Source organism: Dendrobates tinctorius, unplaced genomic scaffold (assembly GCF_039654945.1).
Source record: "Dendrobates tinctorius isolate UK_male_01 unplaced genomic scaffold, ASM3965494v1 ptg000066l, whole genome shotgun sequence".
In the NCBI taxonomy this organism is placed as follows: Eukaryota; Metazoa; Chordata; class Amphibia; order Anura; family Dendrobatidae; genus Dendrobates; species Dendrobates tinctorius.
The window spans coordinates 1,886,893-1,912,894 of NW_027361734.1; positions in this window are offsets into that span (position 1 = coordinate 1,886,893).

Here is a 26,002-nt window from a genome sequence, read left to right on the forward strand (position 1 = left end):
AAGTCGCTATGTGTGACTCCAGCTTAAACTGTGCACAATTTTATCTACAATTCTGTATTAATGGCCCAGAGCTGTTTGAGGTTAGTGAGCCATAAACTATTGGTGGCAGATACCGGTCTACAGTTTGTAAATATGTCCTCTAATGCAGAACTCCAAAGTAAGAACACTTTCTAAAGTATCATATCATAATGTGGTAATTGCTACTGCAAATTACATATAAATTGACAGTAAATAAGATATATTGGGCCTCATTCATCAAAACTACCTAAGGCCTCCTTCATACGTCCGTATGAAACACGACCATGAAAAAAACGGTATCGGTGTCATCAGTGTTTTCCATTGGTGTGTCATCCGTGTGACCCTTTTTTAAATTGCAAAGCTAAATTAAGTTTAAATTGCAAAGCTTCTTGCATGCTTTGCATTGTTAAATACAGGCAGCATACTGATCACACAGGGATGCCATCCGTGTGCTGTACGTGTCTTTCATGGCCCCCTAGACTTGTATTGGCCCTTGTCATCCTTGCTGCCAGAAAAAAAGGGACATGTCTTGGTGTTTTGCACATACATGTGATAATAGGTATGTGTGGTATTCGTGAAAAAAACGGATATCACACTTACTGTAAGCATGGATGTATGAAGGAGGCCTTATAGAAAGTCTGTTTATATTGTCTATAACATCCAATCAAGGCACAGCTTTAATTTTTCAATCAGTTCTAGTAAAATGATAGCCACACTCTGATTGTTTGCTAAGAGGCCCAACTCAGTTAATACAGTGAATGACCAATTGCTTTGAATTACAATTTGACAAATGAAAAGGCGTGTAATTCGTACAGTCTATGCAGACACTAATATGTACAACACCTAAATGATCACTAATTATAGTCAAGCCTCCTCATAGAAAAGGACACCTGTTTTAGAAAATTCAGGTTATCGCAGCAGAATAATCATCAGTAACTCCCCTCTAATTCCCCCTTCTATAGATTCTTGGCAGATGATATTTGAGGTAAGCCAAAGTTCTTCTATTGCAGATAAATCACAAACCATCTTTTGACATCTCTCGTGGAGGTTGTGATAAAACAATGGCTGCTGCTTTGACAATCTGCAAAATAAAAGCCACAAAGTTCTTTATTTACAGGTTTACAATATGATATACTATATAATATGATAGCTCTTGCATAATCCGTATGATAATTATTTGCCACATAGATGTCATAGTGCTACATCATATTCCTACAAACACAGTACCCTCTTACCTCCCAGCTATGTGCACATGGTGCCTAAAACAGATACCTGCAGAACACAGATTTTTAAGCAGAAAATGCTTCTCAAAAACACTGGTAGTGTTTTTGCTAAAGCATCATCTTAGTGAGATTTTCAGTCATGTATGCGGTCACTTTACTGCTAGCATTTTATATACATATACTTTATATAATGGTGGCTTCAAAAATGAAACCACTTGAATAATGGTCAGGCCACGCTTTTAGCCGCTTCATATTCACATAAAAAGGGAAGTTAAGTATGGGAGTATGCAAAGAAATAGGAGTTCACAGAGACAAGAACACTACAGTTTTTGATACATTAAAATATAACATTTAATATTTATATTAAAAATTATCCAATCACGTGAAATAAACACATACCACCATCAAAGTATAATACAGACACTTATAAAGGATACAGAGGGAGATGCCTATCCCTACGATTGTAGTTACCCTACCAAACAGTGGAGGTTAGCACCCTAAATTGTCAACGGCTCACCCTGCTGGCCCTATTGGCCCCGTTGTGGAGCATTGGAGAATGGATTCTGTCTGCAGAGGGGCAGCACCTCAGAAGTGTGCCATCTCCCAGGCGAGGTAATTCTGTGTCCTCTATTCTGGCATGGCACTATGACTGAAAGAGGCCAGAAGAGCAGCAAATATGTGAGTATTCTGTGTAGCCAGCACTCATCGTTTGTTGCTGTGCTGACACTTCTCATTCACATGCCAGATTCACGCATTTGTGAGTCATGATCCTCAAACCAAAAATATAGAAATCGCAGGAACGTGGGATGTCGTCACAGGCAGGAGGCAGATTAAGAGTTAACAGGTTTATTAACAGCACGTATACTCCACGCAGGGAGTGAAAGAACACGGGAGTGTGTTAGGGAGATGGGCAGAACTGGAAGCTTGGAAGAGGTAGGACAGGAACGAACGACAGTTCGATAGGAAGACAAAGGCAAAACAAAACTTATCAGTCTGTAGTCTTCTTGATTGCAGCGTCTCGGTTCTCCAACGGTGGCACCGACAACAGCGGCACGTGACATCTCGGAGATGTCTGTAGAGAACGGGGTTCCAATCCACGGCGTGGGTGAAGAGTCTTTGAATGATGCGGAGATTCCCCGCACCCACAAACGCCCAACGCTGTGCTCAGTCTAGTACAAGAAACCGCCGGAATGAGGCTTCGTTCTGCGGTGTATACAGGTACTTGGCTAAGTAGCTCTGGCCTAGTCACCTGCTTCTCACTGCACCGCGCGCACGTTACAGTCTCTGGTCTCAACTGTGAGTCACCTCCTGACACAGAGGTTAGCAGGATACTGGCAGTCTGTCATTCACCTACAGTGGACCTGTATGCACGGGATCTGACAAGTCGGCCTGCTCTCATGGGATGCTCTGCTTTCACAGCCGACACTGCACCTGACTGTTTGCTTAGCTTTCCCGCCTGGACTCTGTTTCTTTTCCTACTGCAGTCACATGCAAGGGTCGGTCCTTGTCTGAAAATCTTCCCCCTTGCAACACTGGTGACAGTCCCAGTGCGAGGAAGGTATACCCGATCTTGTTCTTCCTCTTACACACAGACTATCTGTGAATCTCCTGACCTGAACTTAGCAACCTCACAGACATATATTAGGCTGTCAAGTGTGTGAATGCGGCATTAATGTGATGTCAGAAAGCAGGACACATTAAGGTAAACCGCAGTGCTCTCAGAAGGGATGACAAGTCAGAGCATTATCTTCCTCAGGGGCATGCACACACGCTCCTGAGGTACTCCTCTTCTGCAGACACAAGACAGGGAGTACGGATGTTATATAACATTAAGACAAATTTTTGAGAAAACTTGGAGTTTGGAAGACAATTTGTTCACTTTTTTTTAAAAGAAAGAAGCCAAATTGCCTAATGAAGTCAATTAAAAACTTTTATAACTTTCTATGCTGGACACAATATGGAAAAAATATATATAAAAGTATACTTACTCTTTCATTAAGTAAAAATAATTGATACTGACTTTATGACTGAAAAATTAACTAATTGTCCCATAGTGTCATGGACTATGGGGACCTACCCAATCCCTCAAACTAAGGCACCCTACTCTCCTGGTCAGTCATGTGGCCAGCAAGGAGCTGCTCATTGAAAACTTTGCAGGAGAGATATGACAGCTTATCCTGGTAGTAAGACAATTTGAAGACCCTTCCAGTAGCCAGAAAAAATTTCACCCTTTTGCTTTTCTGTCGAGGGTCTAAAAGAATGTATTTCCAATAGTTATCCCTTTACTTGATGGTAACTGTAACAACCCTGCCGGTATCTTTGCATGACCTCCCATTCCCACCTGCTTTACCCACCAACTTACTCACTACCCCAGGCCATGCTGTGAGTTGTCTTCTGCCGTCTCCATGCTGGGTGCCCCTTGTCTCCTGTCTGCTCTCTGTATACTTCTTGGCTGTGTGTATAGGGGCGGCGCTAGCACTCTCTGGCTCTTATTGAGTCAGTGTGCACCTTTCTAAGGTGTCCCCAGCCAATTGTCAAGAGGCCTCAAGTACTTAAGGCATCACCGCCCATAGGAGGATGCCTGTGCAACTCTTTCCCTCAGTCAGTGTCTTACTGCTGAGGTGCCAGGTCCTGTCTTGTTTCCGCCTTCTCTGGGGTCTGCATTCCCAGACCTGTTACTGTGCACTTTGTGTCTTGTTTCTGCCTTCTCTGGGAGCTGCATTCCCAGACCTGTTTCCGTGCGCTTTGAGGGCTGCATACTCATGCCTGTGTCCTTGTCCGGTATGTGTTCCCGTGTCCGTCCTTGTCTGTATTGTGTCCTATTCTTGTATCCTAGATCCTGTCCCTTTTACTGACCTTGTCTGAACTCAGCCCTAACCTGTACCTGTTTGTATCCTTGTCTGTGGCTTCCTTTCCCTGCTGTGTGTATCCTCGTGTTTACTCTGTCTGCCTTGCTCTCGCTCCACACCTTGTGGTTCCACTTTGCTCTCGCTCTGAACCTTGCAGTTCCACTTTGCTCTCGCACTGCACCTTGCAGTTCCGCTTTGCTCTCACTCTGCACCTTGCCCTGCTCCGCATACCTACGGTTCTGCTCAGCACTTGGTCCACAACCTTGCTGCTCTTCTCTGCTCCGCAACCTTGTGGTTCTGCTCTGCTTCCTTTCCGCATCCTGCTGACCTTTGTCCTACCAGTCTGTACTGGTTCCCAAATCAGCTCCAGTTCCTCCAGTCTGAACAGGTCCCTACCTGTTTCCATAAACTATCCAGTCTGGACAGGCCCCTATCTGTTTCCATATACCTGCCCGTATTCCTGTCCCTACCTAGTCAGTATCTGTCCTACCAGAGTGCCGGCCATACCCGCTTGCCAGTGTCTAAGCCGTGCCTGCCTGCCAATGTCTCAAATGTGCCCATCTGCCAGTGTCTCAGCCATGCCCACCTGCCAGTTTCTCATCCATGCCCACCTACCAATGTCTCAGCTGTGCCTGCCTGTCAGCCAGTCGAGCCCGTTGCCTGTTCCTGTCCTAGCATTCTGTCCCCAAGTGGGATCAGCAGCCACAGCCAGACACCACCCTGGAGTAGTACCTGGCAGCTACCTGCCGCACAAGCCTGACCTCACCATCAGAGGCTCCAGTGAACACCAAGGTAGATGCTTAGTCATGCCCCTTCCAGGGTAGTCAGGTTTGTGGCACAGTGAGGCCACACCCTCCACGCTCATGCCAACCTGTCAGGGTGCGAGCATAACAGTAACAATCATTCATCTCACAAGCCTTCCAGCATACAGCTTGCCAACACAACTGTGTATTTTAAACAGTGCATGTTTCTTTTAGCAGTGCAGAGGTTAAACTGTTCAGCTTAGAGTCTCTGAAACCTCCCTGCTTCCAAGATCTCAGCTGTACAGTATTGACTACTCCCCTATGCTTTATATACTCGCATCTGGCAATCTGGACTGCCAGCGTTAAGTCTTGTACTTACTGGTTGTGGAGAAGAGGGGTCGGTTGTTGGTAGAGGCATTTGGATTATTATTCTGTGACTGTTGCTTGGACTTTTTGGCTGTTTGCAAATCATCTTCCTTTCCTATTTGGTGTACATTCCATGTCTCCCCAGTGTTCCCCTCTATTGTGTGTGAGTGCATATTTGTATGATTGGTATTTTTCTTTTATCCCTGTATGTCCTTGCTTGTTTGTCTGGCTTGTGTATATTCATACTCTATTACTCTCCACTTCCCCAGGTGGGATAAGGGGGCAGATATAGAGCTGATTGAGGAGTTCAGCAAGGTGGAAAGGGTCATTTTGTGGGTGCTTGTCCTGCCATATCCCACCCTAAACAGCCGCCGGAAAACTAAGGAGACTGGGTTGCGGATAGGTTACTATGGTACTTTCTCTGTTGGTAGATCTCATTTTTTTCTACTGAGCGAGATCCATCTTGGCAAAGATAAGGTGGTCATTTCTGCCTTTCTGGACAGTGAAACGGGATTGAATTTGATTGACGCTAGGTTCGTTCAGGCCTATAGCCTCAAACTACAAGTATTGTCTAGATAAATATCCATTATTGCTATTAACACTGCATCCTTGAGCCAGGGGTAGTTTACTCAGGTCGTTCGTATGTTGCTTCTATATGTAGGGGCCATGCACTCTGAATTTATAGACTGTTATGCGATAGAGGACTTGCCCTCTCCTGTGGTTCTTAGACTACCTTTGCTTTCGCTTAACAACCCTGCAGTAAACTGGCAGACTCAGGAGGTGATTAAATGGAGCAAGTATTGCCAAGAACACTGCTTATTCACCCAGCTGGCCAGGGTGGATACCCAATTTCTGCCTGAATACCTAAGTAGTAGTATTGGTTACTTCCTTGTACTATATATACTCACCTCTGGCAATCTGGATTGCCAGTGCTAAGTGTTGTACTGCTTGGTGAGGATTGGAGGAGTTAGTTGTTGGTAGAGGCATCTGGGGTATTGTTCTGTGACTGTTGCTTGGACTTTTTGACTGTTTGCAAATCCTATTCCTCTCCTTTTTGGTTTACATTCCTTTTCTCCCCGGTGTTCCCATCTGTTATTTGTAAGTACATATTTGGTATTTTCCTTTATCCCTATATATACATCCTTCCTTGTTTGCTTGATTTGTGAATATTCTTCTTGGACACACAAACAGGGATAGATATTTGCGGTGCAACAGATGAGGAGGCATAATCTGAGTAGGATAAGCTGTAGAGGTGGATGATGACAATGCTGAAGATGACATCAAACAGGTACTACTTGAGGGTGTGGCCTAGCTGACAAAAAAAATGGGGAAATTGGGGGTGGGGACAACTTGATTGCTGGTCAGCTTTTTATTTTCATAGGAGCAGGCGTGGTCACTTCATGTGCTGTTGCAGAGCCAGGATTTCTAGGCTATATGAGTGTGACACCAGTCACAACCCACGGACAGGCCATGAATCAGTGAAGTCAGATGTTCCAGAGTCAGTACTGAAAAAGATGCAGTAAACCAAGGGAAAATATAAAGTCATAATTCAGGTCACATGCCAGAGTCAGAATACCAGAGAAATAAGCAAAGGGGCAATAACAAATGGGTAGTCAGAACACGGTCCAAAGGTCAGCAGCAGGAAAACAGAACTTACAGCACAGGGATCGGGTGAACACACACCAGAAAGCACAAGCTTAGAACAAGCTTTGATTGGAAGTGATCTGTGCCAGACAGCTCACCTAAATAGCAGGACAATTACCAAGAACAGGGAGCACCTGTGGAAATCTCTGCACCTCCCGGTCAGATAGGTCAACCGAGTTGTCAATCAAAGCACTGACAGCTCAACATGCCCCAGCACAGGATAGGATGACTGAGCTGTCCATCACTGAGTACCACACACTCTGAGCAGAGGAATTGTGACAATGAGCTGGGACATCCATAGTTTTTTTTACTCTAGCAGAGTATGCAGACCGTCAAAGATTTGTCTGTTGGCAATGTGTAAAAACAAAAATAGCAGTCGGTGATTTCCCACTATTTTCAAATACTTTAAAGGGAATTTTATGTCCACTTGAACAGCCAAACTCACATTCAGCCAAGGCTAAGCGTTGCTCAACATTTGCAAAACAAGGATGTCAAGGAGACACAGTTGACATAACCATAAAAATAAGTTCTGAAATGAATTTCAAATGAAAAAAGGAATGTATTTATTTCACAACTCCCACATACAAGATGCCTGCACATCCGACTAGACAACACCTCAATCAGACATCTTAGGCACTATTGGGCCTCCTAAATCAACAACAGTTATGACATCACCTGCTCCAGAGTTGACTACAGAATAAGCTGATGTGGCATCAGATGCTGATTTAAGGCTCATACTCACATGCGAGAAACTCGGACGAATCTCGCACGTCAATACCTGGCACTGCCACCGACACTCGGATCGGAGCGTTCAGCTGCATAGAAATGCATGCAGCTAAACGCTCCAATCCGAGTGCTGATGGCAGTCACGGGTATTGATGTACGAAATTTGTTCAAGTTTCTCACATGTGAGTATGAGCCCTTAGGTGGACATTGCCTACACTATTTATTATACTGTAGGTTAATGTAATTGTAACACTCTCCTCTGAAGACTTAATCTCCTTTGTACCCCTGTCTAGTTCCAAGATCATGTCCACACAGAATCAGAATCATTATCATCACTGAATTGATTGACTATTGCATCTGTGAAGGAAGTGGCCTGAGCTACTTGCCATTGCCTGACTCGCATCTCAAGATTTGCACTTGCGTAGAATGCTGGGCGACAGGTAGGGGTTCTTTCACTATCTCATTATGTAAGCATTGGCCTAATTTTGAACCTTGTCACCTGACTTCTTTTGCACAGTAGGCATCTTCTTTAGCACTGCAGACACTTTAGTCTCTCTGGCATTGTATCTAACTTACCCTCCACCTCACATGAGGAAATTGCATATTAGGTTGGTTTCACATTTGCGTTGGGCAGAGCTGCAGAGGGCTGCATACTTCCCCCATTAAGCCCCGCCCACTGCTGCACCTCTTCCATTCAGCTCATGCGTCCTGTGTACCTATCTTTAACATTGGGTATGCAGACCATGTGAATGTATGCGGATGCCTCCGCATAAGTCATTTTGACGCTGCGCCGAATGCAACATGTTGCTGTCATGAAGTGACTGACCCTGTGTGACACGACCCAACAATCGGTCGGTCACCAAACAGCAAACAAACAAGAGAACACCGGGGACACAATTACAATGGTGGGCCCTGCGATAGGGAACAGGGAAATGGACACCTCCTGCACTCTCCTGAGGCTGTGCCCTGGTCTATCCTGACGTCCCTATACTGCTTCTTTCAAACCGTCACCGGGCAGGATACCTTAGCCCTCACTTGCCCTGCACCTATCCCTAAGTAGGGAATTGTCAAGTGCGGACACTGGTCCCACCGCTGCACTAATACAACACCAAGGGAAAATATAACAGACAAGGTAAGACAAGCAACACTTAGCTTTCTCTGCTGCAATGCACTGCACAGCAGAGTAAGGCACCAGATCACAGCATTCAGCTGAAGCATCACTGCACCAGAAAGTTCCTTTCTTCATCATGGTTGGTTTCCAAAAGGACCTGTATAACCAACAGTCAGCTGATGCACCAGGTGACCTTTTAAAGGAGAGTGTGAGCGATCACCACCTGCATCAGCAAACTCACCTAGCAATGCAATTGCACCAGCAGCCACCTGGGGAAAAAACTGATGTTAACCCCTGATGGCCTGAAAGAAAAAAGTTTATATATGAGAATCCAGACCTGACACAAATCCAAAAATGGATCGTGACAGTAGCATTTTGCTGCGGTAGGCGCAGTGTGAAAACTATGCATGCAGAGGCATCCGCAAACATTTGCATGGCCTGCATACCCAATGTTAAGAATAAGTACACAGGACGCATGCCGACGTAGGCGGAGCTGAATGGAAGTGGTCCGGCAGTGGGCAGGGCTTAATGGAGGAAGTACGCACCAGCATTACTATGGATACTTGGAGTAGCTGTTATATGCCACCAGTGCCTCTTGCTCACATAGCTGCTTTGAATTCTATTATGCTGCTTCATATTTAAACCTTGATGATCTGTTCAGGGCTAGACAAATAGGTGGGACTTTCCTGCTAAGGACTGATTTTGCACTTTATTTCAATGGCATTGGATTGTCTAATTGTTAAATTTTTTTGTGCCATGCTTTTTATAATGTAAACCCTTTTTTGTACTGCATTTATTTGGCAGTGCTACTCTGTTTAAAATATTTTAATATAATTGTGTTAATAATTTTTTCTCATGGTTAAATATACTCTTTGATCTATCCTTTGCTTTAATTATGCTAAGTTAGGCTTGTGTGTATAACAGTAGGACTACTGGACTTTTCACCCCCCCCCCCCCCCCTCCCCCAGAACTACCGAATAAAGTCATTTTGACTCCTGGCTTGTTTTCGTTTATTTTTCTAAATTTATAATTTTATAGAATGGTTTAGAATGCAAAATAGCAAGAATATCGTCAGGCTTTAGCGCACTTCTTCTAGCCATTTTAGCAATTAGCAAAACTGCAGGCCGTATTCTACAGAAATTATGTAATCCACTCGAGAGTTCACTTGTTCACTCATGGATGTCCTGTATACGTCCTGTGTATGTCAACTGTATTTGCAAAAATGGAAATTATTATAAGTCTAAGCCAACATTTATTATAAACTTATTGTATACATACAAGTAAATGAAAACTAAAAGAAATAATAATGTAGCGACAAAGACTAGCAATATTTATAGTAGGGAGTCAAAATGACTCCCTTTGGTAATTAATGGTAAATTTTGAAAAAAAGGTACTTTTTTTTTCAAAATTTATTTATTGTCACAAAATCTTTTTTTGCTTCCTAACTAAATAAAAGTCACCAAGTCTCAAGCCGGAATTCGGAAAAATGTAGTCACAGAAGAGACATAAAAACTGCGAGGAGTCAAAATGACTCGATCGGTAGTTCTAGTGTTATACTATCATGACTCGCAAATTCAGGAAAACCGCTTGGCATTATAATCTTTTCCTCTATCTCTTTTGACCCCATGTCATCTGAAAGCAAGGGCTAACTGTTCATCTCTTCCAATAAATAATTGTAAGAATTTCTGGTGTAGTATCTTCCTTAGTCCCTCCTCTGGGAGCTGTGTGTTAGAAGACTATTGTGCAGAACAGAAACAGTTATCATTGACAGTTTGAAAATTGTGATAAGTACCACATTAAGAGTTATGGCGACAGAGGCGGTCAACTGTGCTGAGTACTGTATCAAGCTGATGGTGTTGCAGTCACAGGATACATCATCCTACTGTGATTGAGATGAGTGATATATGAGTATGTCTTTGGAATGTGGGAGGAAACCCACACAAACATGAGAAGAACATACAAACTCCTTGCAAATATTGTCCTTGGTGGGATTTGAAACCAGGACCCCAGTGCTGCAATGCTAACCACTGAGCCACCGTGCTGCCCGAAGTACAAAGGCTTTGGAAAAGTTAAATGGCTCCTTGCCCTTCAAAAGAAATTCAGCAAACTCTGAACTGCCAAATCCAAATGCCCCCCTCCCTTCTGAGCTCCAGTGTGTCTAAACTACATTTAACGCCCACAAGTTTGACATTTCTGTAGTTAATTTACAGATATGTGTATCCACAAGTATGAGCTGGGCATAATGTACTGGTCCCTACAACGAGTTGGTCACTTCAGCATACTGGTCACTACAGTGGCAGTTTGCAATTTTCACTCAGCAACATCCACTACTGCTTGTTTCTGGAAAACATGGAGTCAAAATCGTCACTATATCTGTAGATAAATTCCCAAAGGGTATCATTTTCAAATTTGGGTCATTTATAATAATAATAATAAATAATAAATTTTATTTCTATAGTGCCAACATATTCCGCAGCACTTTACATTTCAGAGGGGATTTGTACAGACAATAGACATTACAGCATAACAATAATCACACAGATTACAACAAATACCAAGAGGAATGAGGGCCCTGCTCGCAAGCTTACAGTCTATGAGGAAAGAGGTAGACACGAAAGGTGGGTGGTAACAGTGGCCCTGATTGTATGGACCAGCCATAATGTTAAGTGTGTAACAGTACAGACACAGAGGGCTAATGGATGCATAAAGCATGTGGGAACATGATGCGGGGAACCTGGTTATGGTAAAACTTTTGGCTGTGCCACACAGGGATAGATTAGGTCACTTGAAGGGGGATTCTGCTTTTCTATCAGGGGCTCTGTATATGGAAATATACATCATTAGTCCATATAAGTTAATGAAAACCCATTCAATGCAAGATATAAACAAGGCTACCCACTGATCTGGACAGACACAGGAATGTTATGGTTTAAAAATACATATTTTATTATTTTTACACAAAATGCTTTCTTGATATGTTGACAAAACCAATTATAATGATGCCCCCGGAAGAAGAATATATTGAAACGTACGTTGGGGTGGGTGGCAGATCCAGGCGACTCCTCTAATCAGGTAATTAATCTTTATATAGGCATTTAGTTGATTGCAATGGCTAACAGTAGTCACATGCATTTTGGTTATTGGGTTTGGTCCTTTGAAACAGACAAATGTAAAAACTAAAAGTTATTATGCAGACAAGATTCATAGAACATGTAGCACTAGGCACTTTATTAGGATTTATATAAAATCATGATCTGGAGATTATGCTGTGGCATTTTGATATGTTGTAGCACTAGCACCTTAATTTAATTCAGTTGGTAATTTTGTTGCTGCTATATACTAATAATTTATTTAGGCACTATAGCAGTTTTACATCAGTGTATTAATTACTGCTTTATTGGATGTCTGTATTAACACTTTGTTATATCTATATGGATTAGCCCACATATAAACCTTAGTACATTGTGTAGCTTTGATTTATACCTATATAGAGCTGGAATCAAATGCGATCTGTTTAACTAGATGCATCATTATAATTGGTTTTGTCAACATATCAAAAAAACATTTTGTATAAAAATAATAAAATATGTATTTTTAAACCATAACATTCCTGTGTCTGTCCAGTTCAGTGGGTAGCCTTGTATATGCTCTGTAAATGGAGACTGCAAACTATTCTAAGAGAATTTGTGCTACAAGAGGCAAATAACACTCTGCTCTTACCAAATCTCGCCGTGTGTCTAAGCAGTACTGTACAGCCACATATGGGGTATTTCTACACTCAGCATAAATTGTGAGAGAAATTCTGGTGCCATTTTTACCCATTTCCCAGTATGAAAATGTAAAACTTGGGGCTATCATACAGTCTTGGTGGTAAAAATGTTAATTACTTTTCATCACTGCCCAATGGTATAAAATTCTGTGACATAGCTGTGCTGTCAATACAATCACTGCACCCCTAGATGAATTCATTGAGAGGTGTACTTTGTAAAATAGGGTCACAAATGGGGGGTTCTGCTCTTCTGGCACCTCAGGACCTTTGCTAATGTGATATGGCACCCTCAAACCAGTCCAGCAAAATCTGCATTGTAATATGGTACTCCTTCCACTTTGAGCTTTGCACTGTGTCTCAAAAGTAGTTTCAGACCACATATGGGGTGTCGGCGTGCTCAGAAGAAATTGCACAACAAATTGTGTGGTGCATTTTCTTTTGCTACCCTTGTGAAAGTAAAAACAATTAGGTCTAAAGGAAATTTTTTGTGAAAATAAATGAAATGTTTATTTTTTCCTCCCACATTCAATTTATTCATGTGAAGCACTTAAAGGTTTAATAAACTTCTTAAATGTGGTTTTGAGCACCTTGAGGAGTGCTGTTCTTAAAATGGTGTCACTTTTGGTATTTCCTGTCATATAGGCCCCTCAAAGTCACTTCAAATGTGAAGCGGTGCCTGAAAAAATGGTTTTGTAAATTTTGTTGCTGATCAACTTTTAACCTTTATAACTTACTAAAAAGAAAAAATTATGTTTCAAAAATTGTTCTGATGTAAAGTAGACATGTGGGAAATGTTTTTTAATAACTATTTTGTGTGACATGACTTTCTGATTTAAGGGCATAAAAATAAAAAAATTGAAAATTGCTAAATTTTCACCAAATTTCCAAATTTTTCACAAATAAACATGTCATATGAAAGAAATTTTACCACTATCATGAAGTACAATATGTCAAGAAAAAATTGCCACAGAAGCAGTGTGATCCTTTGAAGTGTTCCAAAGTTATCACCTCATAAAGTGACAGTGGTCAGAATTGAAAAAAAATGGCCTGGTCAGGAAGTTAAAAACAGGCTTCAGGGTGAAGGGGTTAAGTCATTTACAAAAAAAAATGTAAAACACACTCAGCCAACTGTGAAAAAATCTAAAATCAACAAAAAATGCTAACCTTGATAATAAAAAATCCTAAATGAACACCAGCCTACCATAATATTTGTATGGCATGTATGTGTCTCATCTGTCAAAACAGAACACAGTTAAATGAAAATGAACTGTATTTCTCCCAGGAGCTAAAGACTTTCACTCATTTAGAAGTTCTTACAGCAATTACAGTCACCACTCACAACACTAAGAGTAGGCACACCCCAGCACTGATAGCTGACTTTGTATTGATGCACTGTAGAGCCGGCTGGCAGTCTGTGCTGGGACATGCTTTTTGTGCAGTTCTTTTCTTTCATTGTTCCACAGAACAAATTCCCTAAACTCCTCATTTGATTTTTAGCATTTTGAAGCTACCTTTCATTGTGCTTTTTTGAGTTAGTAGAGGAGTACATCTTACTGTGCAACTGAAATCTCAGTGCCTGCTGCCACTAAATCATGCTATAAGCCTTTTGCAGTCTGTTGAGGGTTTTTGACTACATACCTCTTCAGGAATCTGGTAGCATCCAGCCATAGTTTCCTTTATCTGTCTTCTCCAGGAAGTACAGAAAGTGTTTCACAACTTTGAACTTGTGAACTATGCTTACAACAGTAGCTCAAGGAACATTCAATATCTTGACAATCTTTTTGTATTCATTTCCTCATTTATGCAGTGCATGGCAATGATCTTTTATCAACTTTCCAGCCAACAATTTTGAATTAAAGGGTAACTGCGCTTTCAAGCAACTATTCAGAGTAAGGTGTCCCACCTGTGAATAGTGCAATTTCTGGTCATTATGTCACTTACAGGTGCATCTCACAAAATTAGAATATCAACAAAAAGTGAATTTATTTCAGTTGTTCAATACAAAAAGTGAAACTCATATATTTATATAGAGTCATTATAAACAGAGTGACCTATTTCAAGTGTTTAGTTCTGTTAATGTTGATGATTATGGCTTACAGCCAATAAAAAACCCAAAAGTCATTATCTAAGTAAATTAGAATATTTTATAACGCCAGCAGGAAAAAATGATTTTAAAATCCAAAATGTTGGCTTACTGAAATGTATGTTCAGTAAATGCACTCAATACTTGGTCGGGGCTCCTTTTGCATCAATTACTGTATCAATGCGGCATGGCATGGAAGCGATCAGCCTGTGGCACTGCTGAGGTGTTATGGAAGCCCAGGTTGCTTTGATAGAAGCCTTCAGCTCATCTGCATTGTTGGGTCTGATGTCTCTTATCTTCCTCTTGACAATACTCCACAGATTATCTATGTGGTTAAGGTCAGGTGTGTTTGCTGGTCAATCAAGCACAGTGATACTGTTGTTTTTAAACCAGGTATTGGTACTTTTGGCAGTGTGGACTAGAGCCAAGTCCTGCTGGAGAATTAAATTTTCATCTCCAAAAAGCTTGTCGGCAGAGGGAAGCATTAAGTGCTCTAAAATTTCCTGGTAGATGGCTGTGCTGACTTTGGTCTTGATAAAACACAGTGGACCTACACCAGCAGATGACATGGCTCCCTAAACCATCACTGATTGTGGATATTTCACAATAGACCTTGGAAATCAAGATCCCAGAGTCAGGAGGAAGAGTGGAGACACAGTCAATCCAAGCTGCTTGAGGTCTAGTGAAGTTTCCGCAGTCAGTGATTGTTTGGGGATCCATGTCATCTACTGGTGTTGGTAGGGAGGAGATAAGGCGCAGTGATTTCTCCCATAGACAACATAGCACAGATAGGAGAATGCCTGTTCTTCATTGACTTTTTAACTCCTACATACAAGCTGCAGCACATTACATGGAGGACATTATACAGCAGAGACCAGTAGTGTTGGTCTAAATCAACCTTTGATGTGAGGTAAAACACTTGTCACAGAGCAAAGCACCATGTTTTCTGTCTGTCTCTTTTCCCTTATTTGCTGTCCACTCCTCTTTCCCTTTCCCCTCTCATTAGAGGATTATGGTCCCATGACACCTGAAGTTCCTCTCCTCTGAGCAAGACTGACTAGAGCTGTCTTTGCTCAGCAAATGGTAAGTTAAGGAGGCAGGGGGACTAATGGAAAAAGTGTGTGGTAAGTGGAGATGGAAGAGGATTTCTCTGATAAGATACATTACAAAGTTTCCTTTAATCGCCTATTCTATTGATTAAGGGTATGTGCACACGTATGCAGAAAATTCCTGACTGAAAACCGGACTCCTTCCCAGAAAACTGCGTGTTTTTTTATGCATTTTTTTCCGGAGCATCCCCAGTCTCATAGAAAATAGTTAGAAATGCGGATTTTTCCGCAAAATTAATGAGCATGTTGTGTTTTTTTCCGCGATGCGTTTTTTTGCGGAAAAAATGCATCAATATGCACAAAAAGTGCAGAATTCATTAAAATGAATGGGATACTTCTTGTAAGCGTTTTTTAAGCGTTTTTGCTGGTAAAAGCGCTTAAAAAAACACGAAAAAAACGCTTACGTGTGCACATATCCTTAATGTATAACAGTGATTATGAGACCATTTTTACGTGACACATTGTACTTAATTTTAGTAGTAAATTTTGATCTATATAATTTGCATTTATTTATAAAAAAAATATCAAAAATTTAACAAAAAAATGTGTAAAGTTTGCAATTCTCAAACTTAGAATTTTTATGCCATTAAATCAGATTGTTATACCACAAGCAATAGTTTATAACCCTTTACTTTAAATTAGCTTCATTTCTGTAACATAATTTTTTCTTGTTAGAAGGGTTAAACGTTTTTCCAGCAATTTCTCATTTTTCTAACAAAATTTACAAAACCAATTTTTTAGGGACCTCATCACATTTTAAGTGACTTTGAGGGGTTATATGAAAATATTTGTAAAATGTATGTAAATGTGACACCATTTTAAAAACTGCACCCCTCAAAGTTCCCAAAACCACATTCATGAAGCATATTAATCCTTTACTTGCATCAAAGGAATTAAAACAATCTGGAAGGAAAAAATGAAAATTTTACTTTTTTCCACAAAAATGTCGCTTTAACCTCAAATTTTCACAAGGAGGTAACACAAGAGATTGCACCATACAATTTGTTGCGCAATTTCTAATGAATTTACTGGTACCCCATACGTGATGGAAAACTACTGTATGGCCGCACAGCAGGGCTCGGAAGGGAAGGAGCAACATTTGACTTTTGAAGTGCTAAATTGTCCGCAATCGAGAGCGGATGCTATGTCACATTTGCAGAGCCGCTGATGTGCCTAAACAGTGGAAACCCCCTCACAAATGGCCCCATTTTGGAAAATACACCTTTCAAGGAATTTATATAGGGGTAAGGGAGCATCTTGAAGCCACAGATGCTTCACAGAATTTTAAAACATTGGACCGTGAAAATTATAAATGACATTTTTACCCAGAAATGTAGCTTTAGCCTCAAATTTAAAATTTTCATAAAGAAAACAGGAGAAAATGGACCACATAATTTGTTTTACAGGGATACCCCATATTTACTCAGAAGCTCTTGTTTGGACAAATGGCAGTGCTTGGAAGGGAAGGAGCACAATTGGATTTTTGGAGTGCAAATTTGTCTATAACAGATTGTGTAGCCATGTCGTATTTGGAGAGCTGCCAAGGTTCAAAAACAGCAGAAACCTCCACAGGTGACCCCCATTTTGAAAAGTACACCTATCGAAAAATTCCTCCAGGAGTATAATGAGCAATTAAAACCACAGATACTTTACAGACTCATATAACATTGGGCAGTGAAAATGTTGTTTTAGCCCCAAGTTTTTAATTTTCAAAAGGGATAATAGGAAAAAGTGGACCACAAATTTTTTTACGCAATGTTTCCTGAATACAGCAATGCCCCATATTTTGTCAAAAACTACTTATGAGGCTCAGTGCAAAGCTCAGAATGGAAGGAGGGCCATATCAGAGTACAGATTTGCCTGGAATGGTTTGAGAGTGCCATGTCACTTTGGTAGAACCTCTGAGGTGTCAAGACAGCAGTACCTCCATAAGCCACCCCATTTTAAAAACTACACCTCTATATTAATTCATATAGGGATGCAGTAATCATCAATTACTTCCTTATTATCCTGCAACAACTTTAATGGTATGGCACATAGAACTCTGCTTGCTGAATCATTGCTATAATTCATCTGTTGCATTGTACTCAATACTCTCTGCTGTATATTGGCTGGGGTCATTGTAGATATTATCTTGGGAAAGGTGATATAGCATAGATATGAAGCCAGGACTACTGTCTTTGATCATTTATCCACCCCCTGGTGTGTTGGAGCAGCTGCTAAATTATCCCAATCCAACTCCCACAATCCCTCTCTCCTGACCCTGTATTGTGGCCTACAAATTTAGAAGCATTTTAAGGGGTGCACACAGTGTGGGGCACGCATCCCCTCAGCAAAGCATTCCAGTAACTAAGCATCTAGACAAAACCGTTAATCCACAACAGTTAGTCAGGGTAGGAGACAGGTAACCCACACTTTGCTCTCCCTTTTATCCATGTGCTTTATTTCTATCCTCCTGTGTTCCCTTGCCATCCACATTCACTGCTCCATCCCCCCTCCATCACGAATCATATACATCAGCCTCTATACTTCCCTCTCCCATGCACAGCTCCCATGCATTTCTCACTTTCCTGAAAAACTTCAGCCCATCTTGCCCAAACACATTGCACAAAAAAACTTCTGACAATTCCAATAACTACTTGATATTTATCATCTACTGATTTCGGGGGACATCTCCCCCAACCCTGGTCCACCATCCCTCAACCTCTACCCTACCTCACATCGAAACCCTACTAACCTGATTATCTCCTTCATGACCCAGCCTATTTTGACCTTAATGACCTGGCCATTTTTTGCAATTCTGACCAGTGTCCCTTTATGAGGTAATAACTCAGGAACGCTTCAACGCATCCTAACGATTCGGAGATTGTTTGTTGTGACATATTGGGCTTCATGTTAGTGGTAAATTTAGGTTGATAATTTTTGCGTTTATTTGTGAAAAAAATGGAAATTTGGCAAAAATTTTGAAAATTTTGCAATTTTCAAATTTTGAATTTTTATTCTGTTAAACCAGAGAGTTGTGTGACAAAATAGTTAATAAATAACATTTCCCACATGTCTACTTTACATCAATTGTAAACAAAAAATTGTTTTGTTAGGAAGTTATAAGGGTTAAAAATTGACCAGCGATTTCTCATTTTTCCAACAAAATTTACAAAACCTTTTTTTAAGGGACCACCTCACATTTGAAGTCACTTTGAGGGGTCTATATGGCAGAAAATACCCAAAAGTGACACCATTCTGAAAACTGCGCCCCTCAAGCTGATCAAAACCACATTCAAGAAGATTATTAGCCCTTCAGGTGCTTCACAGGAACTAAAGCAACGTGGAAGGAAAAAATGGACATTTTAATTTTTCCAACAAAAAATTTTTTTGAGCATCAATTTTTTTCATTTTCACATGGGCAACAGGATAAAATGGATCCTAAAATTTGTTGGGAAATTTCTCCTGAGCACACCGATACCTCATATGTGGTCATAAACCACTGTTTAGGTGCACTGCAGGGCTCAGAAAGGAAGGAGCGCCATTTGATTTATTGAATGGAAAATGTGCTGGAATATTTAGCTGTTGCCATGTCGCGTTTGGAAAGTCCCTGTGTGCCTAAACATTGGAGTTCCCCCTCAATTGACCCCATTTTGGAAACTAGACCCTCCAAGGAACTTATCTAGATGCATAGTGAGCACTTTGAACCCCCAGGTGCTTCACAAATTGAGCAGTAAAAAAAAGTACTTTTTTTCACAAAAAATTTTCTTTTAGCCTCAGTTTTTTCATTTTCACATGGGCATCGGGATAAAATGGATCCTAAAATTTGTTGGGCAATTTCTCCTGAGTATATCAATACCTCATATGTGGTCATATACCACTGTTTGGGCGCACGGCAGGGCCGGAAGGGAAGGAGCGCCATTTGACTTTTTGAATGGAAAATTAGCTCCAATCGTTAGCGGACACCATGTCGCGTTTGGAGAGCTGCCCTATTTTGGAAACTAGACCCCCCAGGGAAGTTATCTAGATGTGTGGTGAGCACCTTGAACCCCCAAGTGCTTCACAGAAGTTTATAGCGCAGAGCAGAGAAAATAAAAAATCATTTTTTTTCCTCAAAAGTGATTTTTTTAGCCCTTTACTTTTTATTTTTACAAGGCTAACAGGAGAAATTGGACCACAAAAGTTGTTGTGCAATTTGTCCTGAGTACACAGATACCCCATATGTGGTGGGGAACCACTCTTTCGGCGCATGGGAGAGCTCAGAAGGGATGGAGCACTATTTTGGAATGCAGACTTTGATGGATTGTTCTGCGGGCGTCATGTTGCATTTGCAGAGCCCCTGATGAGCCTAAACAGTAGAAACCCCTGACAAGTGACCCCATTTTGGAAACTAGACCCCCAAGGAGCTTAACTAGATGTGTAGTGAGCACTTTGAACCCCCAAGTGCTTCACAGAAGTTTATAAACGCAGAGCCATGAAAATAAAAAATCATTTTTAGCCCGCTATTTTTTATTTTCCCAAGGGTAACAGGATAAATTGGACACAAAAAGTTGTTCTCCAGTTTGTCCTGAGTACACTGGTACCCCATATGTGGGGGGAACCACTGTTTGGGCACACAGGAAGGTCTCAGAAGGGAAGGAGCGCCATTTGAGTTTTTGAATGGAAAATTAGCTCCAATCGTTAGCGGACACTATGTCGTGTTTGGAGATCCCCTGTGTGCCTAAACATTGGAGCGCCCCCACAAGTGACCCCATTTTGGAAACTTTGGAGTTCCCCCAGAAATGACCCCATTTTAGAAACTAGACCCCCTAAGGAACTTATCTAGATGAATAGTGAGCACTTTGAACCCCCAGGTGCTTCACAGAAGTTTATAACGCAGAGCCGTGAAAATAAAAAAAAAATTTTTCCTCAAAAAATGATTTCTTAGCCCACAATTTTATATTTTCACAAGGGTAACAGGATAAATTGGACCCCAAAAGTTGTTGTCCAGTTTGTCCTGAGTACGTTGGTACCCCATATGTGGGGGGACCACTGTTTGGGCCCACATCGGGGCTCGAAAGGGAAGTAGTGACGTTTTAAAATGCCGACTTTGATGGAATGGTCTGCGGGCGTCATCTTCCGTTTGCAGAGACCCTGATGTGCCTAAACAGTGGAAACCCCCCACAAGTGACCCCATTTTGGAAACTAGCCAACTCAAGGAACTTATCTAGATGTGTGGTGAGCACTTTGAACCCCCAAATGCCTCACAGAAGTTTATAACGCAGAGCCATGAAAATAAAAAATCATTTTTTTCCACATAAATAATTTTTTTAGCCCTCATTTTTTATTTTCCCAAGGGTAATAGGAGAAATTAGACCCCCAAAGTTGTTGCGCAATTTTTCCTGAGCACAATGATACCCCATATGTGGGGGTAAACCACTGTTTGGGCACACATCGGGCCTCAGAATGGAGGGAGCACTGTTTGACTTTTTGAAAGCAAAATTGGCTGGAATAAATGGTGGTGCCATGTCATGTTTGGAGACCCCGTGATGTGCCTAAACAGTGGAAACCCCTCAATTCTAACTCTAACCCTAAACCCAACACACCCCTAACCCTAATCCCAACTCTAATCATAACCCTAACCACAACCCAAACCCCAACACACCCCTAAACCTAATCCCAACTCTAACCCTAACCACAAGCCTAACCCTAATCCCAACCCTAACCCACCCCTAACCCTAATCTTAACCTTAATTCCAACCCTAACCCTAACTACAACCCTAACCCTAATCCCAACCCTAATTCCAACCCTAACCCTATTTCCAACCCTAACCCTATTTCTAACCCTAACCCTATTTCCAACCCTAACCCTAATTCGAACCCTAACCCTATTTCTAACTCTAATAAAAATATTTTCTTTATTTTATTATTTGTGCCTACCTATGGGGGTGATAATCGGGGGGTTTATTTACTTTTTTATTTTGATCACTGTGAGAGTTTATCACAGTGATCAAAATGAATGAATGGATCTGCAGCCGGCAGAGTCCAGTGGGCGCACTGCTCATGTGGCCACCATTTTCCAAGATGGTGGCGCCCATGATCCGGGACACCAGGACGGCCAGAGGGACATAGGAGGTACCGGGGGGTGAGGGGGGATCGGAAGGTGGGGGAGTGGAGGGAAGGAGGAGGGGAGCAAATGATGATGGCGGCGGCCGATCAGCACCGTCAGTTGGTGACGGGGGCCGATCGGCGCCGTCAGTCAGTGGGGGGGTCTGATCGGTGTCTCCAGCCATGGCCGATGCTATTGCAGCATCAGCCATGGCTGGATTGTAATATTTCACCAAATTTCATTGGTGAAATGTTACAAATCGCTCTGATTGGCTGTTTCACTTTTAACAGCCAATCAGAGCGATCGTAGCCACGTGGGTGCTAAGCCACCCCCCTGGGGTGAAGCACAAAGCCCCCTGTACCTACGGGTTGGGTGACCTTTCAGTGACCCCATTCACCCGACCCACAGGGGGCAATCAATTCATGACGCCACATAGGTGTCATAGGTCGGATTGGCACGACTTTTCATGATGCCTACGTGGCATCAAAGGTCGGGAAGGGGTTAATATTAGTTACACTCCCTCATCCCCTTCTTTAAACTGTGCCCTCTGGAATCCACAGTCTGCATGTAGCAAACTTCCTTTCCTGCACAATTACTTTCTGAACAATTCTCTTAATCTGCTGGCCCTCACTGAAACTTGGATTTAGGATTCTGACACTGTCTCTACTGCTGCCATTTCCCATGGTGGCTTACAATTCTCCCATTCCCCGAGACCCACAAACAGACTTGGTGGTGGAATGGGCATACTCCTGTCCCTACAATGAACTTTCCAGGTCATCCCCTCTGTTCTATCACTGGCATTCCCTTCTTTTGAGGTCCACACCATCAGGCTCTTCCATCCCCTTTCCCTCAGAGTAGCGTTCATATACCGGCCCCTAGGCTCACCCACTCACTTCCTTGACCATTTCTCTGCCTAGCTGCCGCACTTCATGTTTTCAGAACTCCCAACCCTTATCCTGGGACACTTCAACATCCCCATTAACAGCCCCACTTCCACATCTGCATCTCAGCTTCTTTCACTAACCACTTCTCTCGGCCTCTCACAGCTCTCAACCTCTGAAACACACAAAGACGGTAACACCCTTGACCTGATCTTTATCCGGCTCTGTTCAATCTCCTACCTTGATAACTCACCACTTCCCCTCTCTGTCCACAACATTCTCTCCTTCACACTCACAAGTCCTCACCCACCCCAGCACACTCCTACCTATCACACATTCAGAAATCTAAAATCCATTAACCTTCAGACACTTTCAGACTCCCTACAATCTTCCCTGTCCCCATTCTCCTCTTTTTCCTGTCCTGATCTGGCTGTTCACCACTACAATGACACTCTCACTCAGAAGCACCCTTGACCAAGTAGCTCCCCTCACCCTCAGAACCTCCAAGCACAGAGTAAATGAGCCCTGGCTCACATCACAAACTCGATTTCTCCAGCGTGCGTTCAGCTTATGGAGAAAAACTCGTACACCAGAAAACTTCATCCACATCAAATTTATGTTAAGAACCTATAACTCTTCCCTTCACCTTACCAAACAGACCTACTTCACCACCATGACCTCCTCACTATCCAACAACCCCAAGAAACCTTTTGACACCTTTCACTCCCTCCTCAGGCCGAAAGCACAAGCCCCTATCACAGACATTTGTGCTGATGACCTGGCCTCCCACCTTAGGCCTGTTTCACACATCCGTTTGTGTCCATCAGTCAAAATCCGCCATTTTGCAAAAAAACCGATCCGCCATTTTCCTTGGCGGATCCGTTTTTTTTCCCATTGAGTTGCATTAGCAGCGGATCTTGACGAATGGCCATCCGTTGGATCCGTTTTTTTGCAGATCTGCCAAAATTTTGACGTCCGCCGACATGCCCGAACGGACCATGCAACGTTTTTTCGGGCGGCAGGATCCGCACTTCTCACTGCGCATGCCTGAAAGACTTCACTCAGCCGGAAATTTAACCCTAAACTCTGTTCTGGCGGCTGAAAAATTCTCTCTCTCTCTCTCTCTCTCCCCTTACCCAGGCAGCGGTTCCTTTAAAATTCTTTCTTTGACGGATCCGTTAAAATAACGGTCCGGTGACAAACGTTTTGGTCAGTACAGGAACGTATCCGCTATCCGCCATTTTAGCGGATTTTGACTGAACAAAAAAACTGATGTGTGAAACAGGCCTTATAGAGAAAATAGATAATATCTGTCAGGAAATCTGCTCCCAACCACGAAGTACTGTGACTCCCAGCATGGTGGCTCAGTGGATAGCACTGCAGCCTTGCAGCGCTGGAGTCCTGGGTTTGAATCCCACCAAGGACAACATCTGCAAGGAGTTTGTATGTTCTCCCCGTGTTTGCGTGGGTTTCTTCCGGGTACTCCGGTTTCCTCCCACATTCCGAATGTGGCGCGCCCCCGCTCCGGCGGCGCCGGCTGTTGCCGCCCCCCGCCGGCGCTCCCGCCACAGCGAGATCTCTTACCCAGCTCTTTGTCCTCCGACGTCCCTGCGCCCTCTCCTTAGGTCGCGGGCGCGCGCCAGCGCTCTCTCTTCTGTCAGCGGTGGGCAGCGCTGAGGGCGGTGCACACCGCCCACTTCCAGGTCCTATGATATTTCAGGCGTTCTCTCCGTAGTGAGGACGCCTGAGGATTGTGTTTCTTTACACTCTGTTCTGGCCCCCTCTGTCGTGTTAGGGATCTAGTTTTGGTCCTCCTTCCATCCCCCTGCTGGTCTCAGTTCTGTGTCGCCTCCTCCTTGTCTCTCCTCTCCCCGCTCCCTAGGTCTCGTATGCTACCGTCCTTGTGCTTCCATCTGTTTCCTCCTGGTGTGCCCTTCCTCTGCTCCTGTGCCTCCTCCTGTATCCCCACTAGTCCAGTAATCTTGGTTGCGCTGTCGCTCCGTGTCCCCGAGCCGTCCCTCCTGGTACCGGCTGTCGCGGTTCTGTCCTCTGCGGTTTTGCCCCTAACGATCCCTGTATAGGGGTCGGTCTTCACCTGGCGCGCTCGACCCAGGGGCTCCAGATCCGCGACCCAGAGGGTCCACTCTCGGACATTGTCCTTCCCTGTCCGTTACAGTATCCTCAGGCCATGGACCCCGCCGGTGCCGCGGCCGTCACGCAGAAGGAACTGCTGTTCCTGCGGGAAAATCAGACCCAGATTATGTCCTTCATGAAGTCCATGGACACCCGGTTGTCTGCTCTGCAAACCTCAGACCCAGGACACGCCCCCGTCCTAGTCAGCCTTCAGCAGGAGCTCGCGCAGCAGCGCGATGCCCAGTCCCACATTTTGGGTTATATGGCGTCCGTTGACGACCGACTGCTTGCCTTGCAGTCTGCCACGGCCGCCGCTACCCCACCCAGGGACGCAGCCTCGTCTCTGCCCCACCGACTGGGAAAGCCTCCCCGGTATGGCGGAGATCCTAAACTTTGTCGGGGATTTTTAAATCAGTGCAGACTGCACTTTGAGCTCTTGCCCCAACAATACCCCACTGATCGCGCCAAGGTGGCCTTCATTGTCTCCCATCTTGAGGGAGAAGCCCTGGCCTGGGTGAATCCCCTATGGGAGAGGGACGATCCTGTCGTGTCTAGTATCCAAAACTTTCTGGAGACGTTTCGCAAAGTTTTTGATGAGCCCGGACGCTTAGCGTCTACTACAGAGGCCCTCTTTAACCTCCACCAGGGGTCTCTTACGGTGGGACAGTACGCCATCCGCTTTCGGACTTTATCGTCGGAACTTGGATGGAATAATGAGGCACTTGTGGGGGTCTTCTGGAGAGGCCTCTCAAGTAAGATTAAGGATGAACTTGCCGGTCGGGATACCCCAACCACCCTGGAGGATCTCATATCTCTGGCCACGCGCATAGACCTGCGGTTCCTGGAACGCGCTCAAGAATCGGTTAGGGAACGCAGACCCTTCAGGCTGTATCAAGCGCCCATTCCGCGCCCCTCAGCTCCCCCTACTAGTACAGGTCCCGAGCCTATGCAGGTAGATCGGATTAGGTTGACTGAGCAGCGTCGCAGGGAGAGGATGACGAACGGGCTCTGCCTGTACTGCGGTGGAGCCAATCACTTTGTGCGCACCTGTCCGGAGAGACCGGGAAACGCCTCCACCTAGGTCAGGTAAGAGGGGTCTCCCTAGGTGATCATAATTCCTCTCTGCCCCTTACCCTTTCAGCTTTAATTATTTCAGGTCGGGAGCGCAGATCTGTGGAGGCGTATGTGGACTCGGGTGCGGCGGGTAATTTTATCCGGCAAGATGAGGTGGATAAACTCCGGATTCTGGTGGTCATCTTAAAAGATCCACGTGCTAT